This window comes from Rhineura floridana, chromosome 7, assembly GCF_030035675.1.
Source record: "Rhineura floridana isolate rRhiFlo1 chromosome 7, rRhiFlo1.hap2, whole genome shotgun sequence".
In the NCBI taxonomy this organism is placed as follows: domain Eukaryota; kingdom Metazoa; phylum Chordata; class Lepidosauria; order Squamata; family Rhineuridae; genus Rhineura; species Rhineura floridana.
Window position 1 is genome coordinate 123,335,374 of NC_084486.1, and position 15,475 is coordinate 123,350,848.

The 15,475-nt window shown below is 42.5% G+C and overlaps 1 long non-coding RNA gene across 1 annotated transcript; it reads left to right on the forward strand.

Annotated features, from left to right (window-relative positions):
• LOC133388527 (uncharacterized) lies at window positions 1–3,255 on the forward strand. The gene is made up of 2 exons (XR_009763852.1): window positions 1–99; window positions 2,637–3,255. It is a non-coding gene; the product is annotated as an uncharacterized LOC133388527 (long non-coding RNA).
• Window positions 3,256–15,475: the final 12,220 nt, after the last annotated feature.

Genomic DNA, 15,475 nt, shown 5'->3' on the forward strand with positions numbered 1-15,475 from the left:
CTGCACTGGGAAGAGATAGTGCCTTTCTATGCAATGTAGACAGGAAAAAGGGAAGGACAATGAACTGCAAGCGACAGAGCTGCACACAGGGAAGCGATGGTAAGGCCATATGAAGCAGGCCAACCTGATTCAGGGTGGGGTGCAGGTTTTGTTACCCTAGCAAGAGCCCAAGTCTGGGCTGCCCAACTTGCGATCCACCAAACCGGCCCCAGTTCATCAGGTGTTAAGTGTTGGCCTGTAGAGGGCATGACACACTAACTGTTTTGTTGTTTATTTATTTATTTATTGTATTTGTTGCCTGTCTGGAACTGCAAAAGGAAGGGGGAGGGGGTTGCCAAGTACCCAGAGGGCATAACTGCAACACTTGAGGTCTGGTTTAGGCAAGTAGCGTAGGCTTGGGCTCAGCTCCTCCATGCACTGCCTGGTTGAGCAAGGTCCCTGCCCCCATAGAAGCAGTACCTCTAGAGGCCCACTTTAGACTGATGCCAGTTGTGCATTGGCCAGATGTAGGGGTCTAAGTTGCAAGGATAGCCACCTTATTCACAAGAGCCACTTCAAGTGTTCATACCGAAGACCTGGGGTGGTATTCAACTAGCGTTTTGCACTAGAGCTAGAGTTAGCGCTGATCCAGTGGGTTTTCCCCCATCCCCCCTGGGGCATTCCCACGCTGTTCCTAAACCTGCTCTGGAGGGTTAGGGGAAAACCCAGGATAGATTTAGGGCACATGGAGGCAGGGGAGAGTGGGAGAGCATTCCATTGCTCGAGGAGAAATGCTTGTGCTGATGGAACAATTCCCTCAGTGCTATGTTGAACACAACCCCTGAAATGGACTGAGGCAACTACTAATTTTTCCTTCCAAGAAATCACACAACGGGGAGGGAAGGTGGCAGTGGCTTGTATCCATAGTAGAGCTATGTCTCTTGCTCCATTAGCCCAAGGATTTATGCTTGTGCAATGAAACCTTACCCCTCACCACACGCCCCCTAAATCTGTTCTGTGGGTTCTCCCAACACTCCGGGAAGGGAGGGAAGTTCTGTTGCACAAGTGTAAATCCTTGTGCTAACAGTATAGGGGCAAAAGATACCCCCAATGTCTCTCATTTGAATCTTCATTACTGAATATAAGCTCCTCATGGGCCATAGTGGTTGACTAGTTTACTAACAGGGTTGCATGCAGCTTCCTGATAGGGCTCTTCATAGGCCTACAGCAGGGTTTTTCTTCCATCTAGGCCACCAGTGAGAAACCTTTTTCAGCCTGAGGGCCACAGTCCCTGTTGGGCAACCTTCCAAGGGCCATCTGCCAGTGGTGGGCGGGGAAGAGGCAAAAGTGGAGAAAAAAGTGTAAACCTTTGTACAGTAGGCTACTTTTTCCCAGGGCTGAGAAGGGGGGGGCAAAATCCCCAGGGCCCGGACCTTGGGGGGGGGCAGCCCTCTGCAGGCCTGGACTGTACAAAAATAAACAATATATTGCAAAATCAGTGTTGGTATCTCAACAGCCTGGAGAGTGGGTATAATGTCTGTTGCTAAATCTCAGCTTTTCCAAGTCTTCTATAAGCACCAACATTTATTAAAATGATTCAGACATGGCAAAGCGCAGCATACATCTTGAGAATCTCAAATTGAGACGAGCAGGTTTTTTCCTGTGGTGTTGTGAGCCACTTTGGGGACATTCAAAGTGTTACTGTAGTTACTGTAAACCACCCAGAGAGCTTCAGCTATGGGGCGGTATATAAATACAATAAATAAATAAATAAATTCATGTGGAAAAGCAGCATACAAATTGAATAAATAATAGTAACTACTAAGCCCAGGTAGTAAGCCCCAGCTCACGTTTGCTCAACAAACATTTCTTATAGCTCTCTTAAATGAACAGTACACCATGGTATACTGTTAAAAAATAATAATGGGGGGGAAAGCTAATAGATGGGAGTGCATGTCAACTCTTTTTATTACTTATTACTTGGTCTGTGATTAGAACACATTGGAACAAGTCTACGTGTGTTTTGCAATTGTTTTACAGTGAAATTAACATTATGGAGCAGATATACAAGCCTGGAGTACAGAAGAGAAAAGTGAGAAAAATATGAGGGGGAAAAAAAAAAGGCCAGACGACATTATTCAGCCTGGGGTTTGATTAAAATCATCATGTGATGATGAGGGAGATAGTGAAAGCCAGTTGTTGGATGCTTAAGCATTATTAGAAGAAGAAAAAGCTAATGAGGACTCTGCTGAAGTAGAAGAACAGAGATGCACTAGCACTACTCAGGGTATGGATAGATTGGTCTCATATCTCATTATTGAATACTGGGAATTAATTTGCCTGTACGCTTAGCACACCAGAATTAATTTGCATATTTCATTATGAAACCCTGGATGAAGTAGAAATCTAGAAGATCCATTCAAGATAGATTTTTTTAAATGTAATTGTTGACAATCTAATTTCCAGCCTTAGAACTCGTTTATGAAGCTGTGAAGCTTTTAGATGAGAAGTGAAATATCTGAAAACAATTCATTTGGCTAGCTTTGGAGACATTACTTTGTGACTGTTAAACCTCTTAAATAAGACTCATGAACTTAACATTTCAAAATTATTTCCAAATGTTTATGTAATTCTGTGTATCTTTTGCACTCTTCCAGTGACCGTAGTTGAAGCAGAGAGGTCATTCAGTACTCTGGCTCGTGTTACATGGAGGATACATGGAAGATAATGCTGTCAGTGGCTATTAGCCATGATGGCTATGCTCTGCCTCCATGGTTGGGGGCCGTATGCTTCTGAATACCTGTTGTTGGAAATCACAGGAAAGGAGAGTGCTGTTGCACTCAGGTTCTGCTTCTGTGCTTCCTATAATGAGCATCTGGGTGGCCGCTGTGAGAACAGAATGCTGAACTAGATGGGACTTTGGCCTGATCTAGGAGGCTCTTCTCATGTTCTATGTGATTAACTGCCTCAGGTCAACTATGTGTTAAGAGCACCTCACAGATTTGGGAACCTTAGCCATTGAGTCAAAACTTGCAAGAAAACTAAACATTGATTATATAATTGAAACATTTTCTAACAGAAAAGCCCGCAAAGCCCTGTATAATGTACTATAGATGAATAGAGCGATGTTCAGTCATAAACAGTGTGTTTTAATTCAAATGTATTAACACTACTAATTAAGTAGTTTAGTAAAGTAGTAGCACTAAAAATGTTACGTTTATTTATTTTCACTTGGGTTTGTAAACAGTGACATTTTTAATAAATGTATTAACCATCCCATTCTGGTAAGTGTTTTTCATTTATTTTCAGTCTTTCTCACCCGAAGTTAAACTCAAGTCACTTAAAAACTTGTTTAAAGAAAGTAGTGATGTTTGGTTTGTAAGATTTAGGGAGGAGGACCCAATCCTGTATCTTGCCCCAGGCCCAGTGCCAGCTCTCAGTGGCTCTGCTTTCTATACGCACTCGTATATCCGTCTCTGACCATCAAAACAAGATAGAGGCATTATCAAGCTTCAAGGACACCTTCCAGTGGCCAAGCAGGGACAGTGAGGGGTTTGGCCTGGGGCGAGTTCTCCGAAGGCCAGATAGAGAAGCCTGGAGGGCCGCATTTGGCCCCCAGGTCTGAGGTCCTCGACCCCTGCCCTAGCCAAGGAAGGAGGGAGGGGTTTGGGGGCTTGTATACACTGTGCTTGAATATGACAAACCTAGCACACTTTTCCCTCTTGACCCCAGAATTCTCCTCCTCTGTCCTGATAAGCCTTCAGAGGAAAGGATAGCCAGAACAGTTGGCTTTCCAGGACCCAGATCCTTCTTTGTTTAGACTGAATAAGCCTTGACATGCTACTTTCACCAGATTGTGTATCACTAACTTGTTCCTCAGAACACAGACAGGCTTAACCAGAGTTAAAAAGGTTAAAAGGTCAGGAATGGTTTAAAAAGCATTGGGCAAAGTCCTAGCTTTTTGTCTCCAACACATTGGAGGATTTGCTCAGCATCAACATATATGAAGTTGCCTTATTCTAAGTCAGGCCACTGGTCTGTCTGGCCCAGCACTGCCTCGTTCAACTGGAAGCTGCTCTCTAGGGTCGCAGGTGAAGGTCAGACTGGTCTCAGGGACTTTTGGCATGTAAAGCATGTGCTTTACTCAACTTTTGAGGTATAATGATCCCACCCCGCTGTAATGAATGTCCTGTGCTTGATAATGTGTTCATTAAGATGTCTCTGCCTGATGTGAGACCTCAAGCAGAACTCCTCTAAGTCCCATTGGCAAAGGGAAAGGCACTTGCGTACTGAGATTGTGTTGCAAAACTGCCACCTACAGACTGGTAAGGAGAATTGCATGCAAAAAGCAAAGATAGTTGTGTTGGCCCCCTAACAAAAATCCATAGTAGGGTAATACTTTTGCCAAGACAACCAAACTGTCACAAAGTAGTGAGCCAGCTTTCAAGTTCTCCAGAACTCTTCATCAGGCAAGATGTTGAAACAAAGCAGCGGCGAGGGGAAAGGAAAAAAGTTGGCTGATGTTAAAGTTGTGGAGTCTGTGTTTAGTAACAGGCTGTGTATGCATTACTGGCTTAAAATGTGGCAAAGTCGTTCTCTATTTGAAATTGGATCGAAGCTGGTTTGAGGGGAAATGGATGAAAATGCAGTATTTCATAAGAAATGACGGGTAGATACAGGCTAGATGGAGATTGTGGTTGTGTACACCGCTTCCCAAACCAGCGGTGGGAACACACTGGATGCAGACTAAAAGGGAGTGGGTACACAATCTGTCTTAAAATGGATTGAGACTAATGTTACTAATTCTATCACAGGCAGCCTTATCTATATACAACTCATTGTTTCCAAGAAGCTGTGTTTAAGAAAATTGATGGCCCTATTCAAAGAGCTTGTCTTGGCTACATCAGCCCAAAAGAAAGATCTGGTCCACGTCAAGTTATTTCAGAGCAAATGGCACAGAGGTTCATGATCAGAGATCATGGGAGATGACATCCAGCAAAATCTGGAGGGCCGCAGCTTCCCTGTCTCTGTTTCAGCTTCTTCCTACATTCCTGTTCATTGTTGAATTCTGCCATCATCAAGTGATAAAACGTGTGCCTGAAGACAGTGTCAAAATTTTCCCTTATACAGAACGGGAATTATCTTTCCAAATACAGAGAGAGAGAGAGTTGGCTGGCTAGTATTGCTTGCAAATCATAATAAGATTTTTAACCTAAATTGTGCAGCAGAGTCATGAATTCAAATGTGCCAGAACAGGGGTTCCCAACTTTTTTGGTCCCAGGAGCACATTTGGTAATCTAAGAAACTGTCATGTGCACCACAAAATGCCCATTTCATAGAAGAAAAAATGGTGATGCTCAGACTCCCCCCCAAAAAACAGGCAAAATACCTACACTATCCCCAAAACAAATAAAATAGTCAAAAAAGGTAACCATCCCCCAAAAAGGCATTACCCTAACCAACCAACCCCCCAATTTAAAATACAAATTGGGACGGGCAGGGAGCCTTGATGGACACCAACAGGGGTGCTTGATGGCACTATAGTGCCCACAAGTGCCACTTTGGGGACCCCAGTGCTAAACAATTAAAATGCGGTCTGACCACCTAGCAACTTTACACAGTTCAAGTGATAGCTTTCCAGCTAATAGGGAAGCCCATTTTATTCGTACCCAGTGTATGTATGATCAGCATCATAGTGGAGACATGGAAGCTCAAGGCTTAGTCCAAAGAGACAATAAAAGTATGAAAATGAATTTTTAAACACTGAAATTATCTCCCTGGAAGGGTTGCAGCTTGATGATTATATATGATGCAGGTGTGTGAATTCAAGACTAAACCCTTGAAAGGGTTGTCCAAGAACCCTCCAGAACTCACTAATCCAAGCTCTGGTTCTGTGCAAAGTTGTTGGTGACCCAAAATAATCACTGCAAAGAACAATTTTATGTACACCGCCCAGAGAGCCTTCGGGCTTAGGGCGGTATATAAATAAAATAAAATAAATAAATAAATAAATTTAAGGTGATCAATTCTATATCTCCAAACACACAGAATTAGATAAACTTTTAAATTGTTTAGAAAGAAGACCGTGTTCTAAGCAACATCCTTTTAAAATCTTCGTGTCGTCGTGATATTGTGGTGCCTCAGCCCAGTATCCCTCTACGTACCTTTTTAAAAGGTACACTGTGTAACCAGAGCTAACCACATCACACATTGCTACTGGCAAAGAGCAAGTGCTCTGCCTTAAGCTATAACTTTCTTGCCGTGCAGCAAGAATAATTTGTTTCATTAACTGGAGCTACATTGCAAAATGGGAGAAAGAAGATTTAGGGCTATTTCTCTCCCTCCATGGATAACTCTGTGCTATATTTCTGAATGCATACTGGACAGTCACTGCTGGCAGTCAGAGGAGTGGGAGAGAAGAGTTAACATCAGCTGATTCCCACCATCCTGGTAATCCTTATTGTTCATTACAGCCCTTAGTAGCAGAACCATCAGGGTTCTGGTATTAGGAGAAAAAAGTCTTCCAATCCATGTTCTGCACACTGCACATAATTTTAGAAACATTTGTCATGTGCCCCCTTACAATTTTTCTAAATTAAAAAGGCCCAAATATTTTAACCGTTCCTCATAGGGGAGTTGTGAAAGAGAAATAGTTTTATAAATTTCCAGTGCTGAATGCCACAGCAAATTTCTGTGTAGGGGATATTTGCTCTCTGCAATCTATTCTCTAAGGCTCACTAGGTTTCATCTATGTGTTCTGAACCCACTTGCTGTTTGTCTTGGCTTGCCAAAGGCCACATTCACACCACATGTTTCTTCCACTGTTATTCCACTTTAAACAGTCAGGGCTTTCTCCAAAGAATCCTGGAAAATGTAGTTTATGAAGGGTGCTGAGAGTTGTTAGGAGACCTCTGATTCCCCTCAGATTGACTGTTAAATCACTCAGCAAATTGTAGCTCCGTGCAGGGAACAGGGGTCTCCTAACAACTCTCAACACCCTCCACAAACGATTCCCAGGGTGCCTTGGGAGAAGCCGTGACTGTTTAAAAGTGGAATAATAGTGGAATATATCCAGGGCTGGCGCCAGGTGTGACTGGGCCCTTGGGCGCCAATCTGCTGTGGGCTCCGTTCCTAGTTCCCCCTACAGACCATATGGGACCGCTCTATCTACTTCTCTTTCTGTGAATGCCCAAGATGGCGGCGGAGGCTTCTCTAAGGGGCTGATGCCCCTGCCGCCATATTTGTTGATGGCACACATGTGCACGCACATACCTGCCATCAATCAAGATGGCAGTAGGGACATCAACCCTTTACAGAAGGCTCAGCTGCCATCTTGGTTGGTGGTAGCTGAGCGCGCAGCATGCCACGGGCCCGCATGGTCTTTCGGGGGAGGGCTGGGAGCTCAATCTTTGCGATCTGCAGCTGGGTTGGGAGTCGACTCTGCCGAGGATCACAGAAGGGGAGCACTACCCCCACACCCTAAGGAGGGGCCCTTCAGGGACCCCTCTGGGCTGCAGGGGCCCTTGGTCAGGGCTCAATCTGGTTGCCCTTTGGCACCAGCTCTGAATACATGTATAGTGTGAGTGTGGCAAAAGCAAGGTGAGGTTTCTCTGTACATGACAAGTTTGTTTGGCATCCATGCAAAATGAGCCATTATTTGCCACTGGATGTATTTGCAGTCACATTTCCAAGTACCATGAGGGATTGGGAACCAACAAATCAGTGATCCCTCTGAGGCTTCATCAGGAATGATACATTGCATTGTAGGTTTAAAAGGATCTTAGCATGGGTGTACCATCCTGCCTTAATTAAAGCCAGGTACTGAGTGAATTAACCAATTCCAGTTATTTTTGGCTTGAAATTACTAATGTGAGGCTCTGAATTATTTGTTCTGGAAATCCAAAGCACTACCAACTGCACTTTTGTTAGGGTTGCAATTATGTTAGCCCACTCAGCAAGACAGAACGGTGGAAATAAGCATCTTGCCCCATTCTGGTCAATTGTAAAAAGTGCCTTGGGCCCCACTGTAGATTTTAGTTAGCAAACAAGATAGATTTCAGCAGGATGTATCAGCTATTTCTTCTGGATTAAAACAGCCAAAGCCCAGTATCTTTAAAAGTCTGTGTTATGGATGTTTTTTGAAACCACATCATTATAGCAATGTTATCAAGGCAGATCAATCACCAGTCTTTAAAAATACTGTACGTACATACATACATACCCCCTGCAAAGGATTTGTACCAAGGATGTTTTTTATCTGTGTGCATGATGGCTGGATTTCTTTTGTATAGGATTAGAAATCTCTACCCAAGTCTCTCAGTATTCAAGGTTCATGGAAATAGACATATAAAGACATACAAGCTTTGTTCATGTATTCACACATCCCTGCCAGGCATTTTGAATTGTGTAACAGCTGGGGAAACACTTAGCCCCACACCCTCTGTCACATTCCTGTTGCTCAGCCGCATCACTTGCGCTGCATGATTGAAAAACCTGTGCTGATTAATGTCTCCCTCTCCTCACATGATTCCTTAGTGTGTGGGGAATGAACACCTGAACATGGGCTATGGCAAAGTATAAATTATTACAGGGATGCAAGTAACTGTGCATTGTTTCAATTAAAAGAGCAAGGGCTTATTAGATGACATTGGCTGTATGAAGAGTTTTCAAGATATTTTGTAGAGTCCAGGAAGGATGAATGCTGGCTGCTTATGAAGAAAACCAATTGTTTATTACAATATATTATAGAGCTGAGATGGGAACCCTGAGATGGGGGGCAAATGTGGCCCTCTAGGCCTTTCTGTCTCGCTCTCAGAACTCCTCCCAGGCCACTCCGCTCACTGGCCTTCCTTCATACCCCTATTTTTGAGTAGCTGGAATGTGACTTGAACTCTGTTAATGCCTGTTGCTTGTCTTGATGGAGTATAGAGGAGTGAGTGTGTGCGTGGAAATGAGCTTACTATACAAAGGGAAAATCTGCACATTGCTCTGCCCACTTTGTCCACTACCAAGTGGCCCTTGGAAAGTTGCACAGGAGGAAACACGGCCCCCTCATGCTGAAAAAGGTTCCCCATCGCTGTGATAGAGGCTCTGACAACAGGAATTCCAACAGCCATCTTGATAAACCCACTCAGAGCTTCTCTTTTCCATGGTGCACTGGGATACACATGAACACTCCTCCACAGATTTACTCTCCAATCCCCAGGAGTCCTGTTGCATATTCTTTAAATTCAGGAAAGTTGAGAAATGCAAATTACTGTTCCAGAGTGATCACATACATAGATGGTATTGTTTTCCTCTATTGGAGTTACAATAGCTCTACATCCACCACGTCAGAAAGGGGGTAATTGTGATTTCCATGTTATTGGACACGGTGACCCCTGCCCTTCTTAGCTTCATTTGCCAAATGTTCTTTAGCTGTTTCTCAAAAAAGTAAAACATCCCTTCCCCCTTTTCTCATTTCTTTCCTGTGATTATGACTCCCCATTGACTGCACACACAGAGTATCGATTACCTAGCCCCTAAACTTATGACTCCTGGCAATGTATGATTTCAATGGATAACTTTAGCTTCTGGGAACTTCCTTCACAGCCTGCTGCTGCAACAGCAAATATCAGCATGAATCTGTGAATTCTCATGCTCCAATGTATTGTATTACATGAAGGCAGGTCTATTGGCAGCATCAAGTCATTCTTAGCAAAGTGGGAGGTGGAAAGAGGCAAGACTGGTCCTGCAACATTAATCTTGAACTGGTAGTGTATTTGTTTTGCTTCACTGAAATATTTATGTCACTGATGGGGAACCTGTGGCCCTTCAGATGTTGCTTCATTCCAAGCTCCCATCAGCCCCAGTCAACATAGCTACTGGCTTAGGATGATGGGCACTGAAGTCCAGCCAAATGTGAAGAGGCTCCCCATCTAATTCGTATCCTGTTTCTCCTAAATTTGAGGAAGCTTCCCCGCTCTCATATCCACAAAATAAACTCATTTAAAACTTACACTAAAAACAGTATAGGTGTGAGCCTGAGGATGTTTTGTCATTGTGTTCGCTGTGGTATAATTTAAAAACAAATTTAAATGATGCAGTAGCTAATCCTGACAAAACACCAACATCCTTAAGCTCTTAGTCCTGCTCCTCTGAACTGCTGGTTCCTTAAAAGTCAGACTAATGGGTTTTCCTGTCAAATAGATAAGATTCTTGTCCTCAAGACAGAGGACAGACTGACTGTAAAGAGGCAATTATCTTTTTATCTATGCTAATATACATGAGATCCTCCTCCTTCTGTGGGAGAGATGAGAACCCCGAGGGTGGACCCTGCATACCAGGCACCCATATAGTAACTAGCTGTCATCATTAAAAAGTAGTATTTTGTTGGATGAGAACAAATGACTATCTCCTCCAGCACTTTTGTCTCTCACAGAGGCTAGCCAGAGGCCTTTAGAAGGCTCACAGCTTATGGAGTGCTACAAGTAGTACAGTATTCAAGAGCAATTGATATTTCACATTTTTCAAGAGCAATTGATATTTCACATTAGAGAGGCCACTGTAAGACAAAATGAAGCAATGACCCACTTTAAAGTCCCATTACTTTCAATGGGCGAGAGATAAGCATATGCTAAAATTTCTAATTGAAATCAACAGCAATTCAAAAGTGCTTAAGGTTAAATCCTATGGTCCCTCATGCTGTTTGAAATTGCTGCATTCCACATGTTCCTAACATTTGATAACTTTAGCATATGCTGGGAGGATGTCTCATCTCTTAAGTAAAATGAAAACTTTTTTTACATTCTTCAAGTTATTACAGGCTATGATCAGACACCTCGTAGCGGTTACTGAACACTCATCTATCATCTAGCAGCAAATAGGGGTACCAAAGTTGACTTCATCTATCAGTCTGCTGTTTGATTTCAGCCTTATCTGGCAAGTTAGTGATATCAGATATATCAAATAAATTAATACTCGTGTAGCACATTTCAGTCCTTATCCTCCGCTATGAAAACACTAAATTCAAGATGTACTTTTAGCTCTCAAACCTCATCACACAAAGCTCTTCGCTATGTTTCTGAGGCCAAAAAGCATTTGCTACTTGAGTTCTCCAGCTCTGCTAGGCTTGCAAATGCCATGATCATGAGAACTTGGGTCTTTTCCAGTTGAGGTCACTCTAGCTGTAACACATACATTATCAAATAGCAGGCTATATTAAATCTATTATGACACCTTCAGTCCTTAAAGAGGATACCAAGAGATAGAATGTCAGAGTTCATCAGACAAAGGGTGCAGTGTAACTCTGATAATAAATGAAGGTCATACCTTGATTTCAGCAAGACAAAAACAGCACCTAATTCCCCCATTAGGTTGGTTATCCCTTATTTGACAATTTAATCAACAATGGGAAGCATGCAAGGACTTAGCCAGGGAGGGGGATACCCCCTTCACAATACACTTCAAGCCCCTGCCCTAAATTTTCAGCTTTTATTAAATAGCAATACAAACAAGTCTCTTAATTTTTTTGCTTTTAAAGTTAAACGGGGAAAGCATGCACTAGCATTCTTCCCAATTGCTCATTAATAAACTCGCTCCTGCCTTCCAGTATTATGGCCAATGAGTGCAAAGGCTAACCGACAAGGACTAAGGCCATATTTTAAAATGTCAGGCAAACTTTTTTTTCATATTTACTCTAGTTAGTAACTTTGTAACTGCCCATATTTATGTACTGGCTATTCTGCAATCACTCCCTACCCTCTGGAGCCTTCTTCGCAAAATGTCTGGATATAGGCCTTGTTGTACCCCATGTCACAAAAAAATTATCATGACCCAGAGGGCCACAACTCATTATTAGTATTCCAACTTCTTAAAGTGTATTTCTTGCTCTCATAGATGAAGAACAGTTTTAAAAGTGTAACAGAAATCAATACAGGATCAGAAACTAAGCACATACAACAATCTTTTCCTTTTAAAATGCATGGTTTCGAAGCAAATGTACAGATTTTTCAATGCAGACTGGTTTTTGATTTCTATCCTACTTTTAAAACTGTATTTTTCAGGCACGTGAACAAGAACCTTTAAAAAGCTGGAATATTAACAACAGACATTTTTGTCTCCCCTCTCTAGCAGGCCCATTGATCCTGTGTAAACTTCTCTCTCTCTACAGAATAATTTTATCTAGATTTGAGCTGGCAATAGCTACCAGGATAAAGCTCTGGCCAGCCCCCTCACTCCACTCTAATATTACTTGTGGCAGAGTAAAAGTGTCTTCCAAGTTAAGGTCTTTAGCAGAGGGTCAGTAAGTGACTGAGGAGGCCAATTCTGGATCCATACAGCCTCCCACAGTGAGGACGTAGGTTTCCAGATGGAAGATGGTCATGATGAGGATTTGCTTGACATGCCTTCCGCTTAGCTTGTTTGTCCCATTTGCCCTGTATTCGTGCTTCTTCAAGGTCCACAGCACATTTGATAATAGCCAACCTCCATTTGGGATGTTCATGTGCCAAGACTTCCCAGTTGTCGATGTTCATGTTACATGTTTTTAGATTCACTTTAAGAACGTCTTTAAACCTCTTTTGCTGTCCACTGATATTCCGTTTTCCATCCTTAAGCTGGGAGTAAAGTAGCTGCTTTGGAAGACGGTGATTAGGCATTCGAACAACATGGCCGGTCCAGTGAAGGTGATGTTGAAGAATCATTGTTTCAACACTGGTAGTCTTTGCTTTATCCAAAACGCTAATGTTAGTCCGTCTGTCTTCCCAAGTAATTTGCAGAATTTTCCAGAGGCAGAGTTGGTGGAATCTTTCAGGAAGTTGGGAATGGCGTTTATAAACGGTCCATGTTTCACAGGCATACAATAAGGTAGGTAGTACAATGGCTTTGTAAATAAGCATTTTAGTCTCCCTGCAAATATCCCAATCCTCAAATACTCTACGCTTCATTTGGGAGAATGCGGCACTCGCTCAGATGATGTTCAATTTCAGCATCGATGTCAGCTTCTACAGAGAGATGGCTGCCAAGATAGGGGAAGTGATCAACGTTCTCCAATGTCACACCATTAAGCTGGATCAATGGTGCTACAGAGGGACTAGTTCACACCTGTTGAAGCACTTTGGGTTTTTTAAATATTAAGTGAGAACCCAAGCTTTTCATATGCTTCTGCGAAGACATTTAGGATAGTTTGAAGATCTTTCTCTGAATGTGCAGAGACTACATTATCATCAGCATTACCTTACATAAGGTTGACATTACCTTACTTTTTGCTTTCAGCCTACTGAGGTTAAAAAGCTTTCCATCTGTTCGATAGATGATTTCCACACCAGTAGGAAGTTTCCCCTCAATAAGATGTAGAATCATAGCAATGAAGATAGCAAATAAGGTAGGAGCAATGATGCACCCGTTTTATGCCTGATCCAACTCTGAATGGATCGCTCTGAAAGCCATTGTTGTCCAAAATTGTTGCTGTCATGTTGTCATCAAGGAGTCGCAACATATTCACAAATTTATCAGGGCATCCAGTTTTCAGAAGGATGGTCCAGAGAGCGGTTTGATTCCAGTGTCAAAGGCCTTAGTCAGATCAATAAATGCCATATATAAAGGTTGATTCTGCTCCCGGCATTTTTCTTGAAGCTGTCGTGCAGTGAAGATCATGTCCACTGTCCCCTTAGAGGGCAGAAACCATTTTGAGATTCTGGGAGGACATCCTCTGAGATCGGCAGGAGGCAATTTGTGAGGATCCTTGCAAGGATTTACCTGTGGTAGCAAGAAGAGAGATACCGTGATAGTTCCCGCAATCTGTTCTATCACTCTTCTTAAAAAGGTGATAATTATGGCATCCCTAAAGTCTTCAGGGATCTCCTCCCTCATCCAGATTTTTTCAATGAGCTTATGAAGTTGTTGTGTAAGTTCAGGCCCACCTTCTTTGAAGACTTCAGCAGGAATCCCATCAGGTCCACTAGCTTTGTTGTTCATTTCATTGATGGCTTTACTGACTTCATCCAAATTAGGGGATACTGCAAGCTCATCTCTAGTTTGTTGTTGTGGAATTTGCGAGAAGACCTCATCAGCCACAATAGAGTTATGTTTAAGGAGGTCGTGGTAATGCTCTTTCCAGCACAGTGCAATAGACTATCCTTAAGAAGTTTGGTCCATAGATGGCCTTTGTGGCATTAAAAAAGCCCCGTGCATCATTAGCATCTGCAAAGTGCTGGATTTCTTAAACTTTCTTTATCCACCAGGCATTCTTAAGTACTCTAGTTTTTCTTTGGACCTCAGCCTTTGCACTGGCATAATTTATTTCTTAGCAGAACAGTTAATGTCTTTCCGCCATATCTGGAAGGCTTTCCTTTTCTTGTCGATATGTTCAATCTCACTATCATTCTCATCAAACCAATCCTGATGTTTCTTAGTTTGGTATCCAGTAGTTTGTTCACATGCTGCAATAATGGATGTCTTCAGTTTAATCCAGTGTTCCTCGACATTTTCAGGGAGTTCCGTCAGTAGGCATTTCTTGAGAGTTGTTTGAAAGCAGGCTCGCTTAATAGGATCTTGGAAGGGCATGGATGTTCATTTTACACCTTGGTTTTCTTCCTTGGAGCCTACGTTGAGGAACAATATTAATGGCCATAGTGGATCAAATTAATCGGTGATCTGTCCAGCAGTCATCAGCACTCGTCATGGCACCTAGTGAGGAGTACATCACAACGATCTCTGGCATGGACAATTATGTAATCCAGGAGATGCCAGTGTTTTGACCGAGGGTGCTTCCATGTTTTAAATTTATTTTCTGACAAAAGAGTGTGTTTGTAATAACAAGATTATGCTTTGCACATTTAGTCAGAAATAGAATCCATTCAGATTGCTATTGCCAACTCCTTCTTTCCCAATGGTTTCTAGCCATATATTGAAATCACGCCCAACTCTTGCATTGAAATCACCCAAGAGGATAATTTTATCCTCCTTAGGTATCTCTGATAAGATGGTGTCCAGCTGGTTATAAAAATTTTCCTTGATGTCTTCATCAGCACCTAAAGTTGGTGCATAAGCACTTACAATAGTTGCCTGATGGTTTTTGGAAAGTTTTAACCGGAGAGTTGAGAGTCGTTCATTAATGCCGATAGGAACTTCTGACAAGAGCTTCACAAGATCATTTTTAATAGCAAAGCCTACTCCATTTATTCGTCGTTCTTGTTCAGGCAATCCTTTCCAGAAGAAGGTATAACCTCCTTTTTCTTCCTTCAGTTATCCTTCTCCTGCTCTTCGAGTTTCTTGGAGTGCTGCTATGTCAATATTAAAACGTCTCAACTCCCTTGCAATGGCAGTCCTGCGTTCAGGACGTTCACAATCTGTATTGTCCAGCAATGTCCGTATATTCCATGTTCCAAAATTCAATTGTCTTTTGCGACTGGTAAGTGGTGACCCCACTGGACGCGGTAATCCAGTCAGGGAGAGAGATGAGGCAGACTGTTTAGAGCAACTTTTCTAGCCCCATTCCCATATGGGGTGAGCAGAG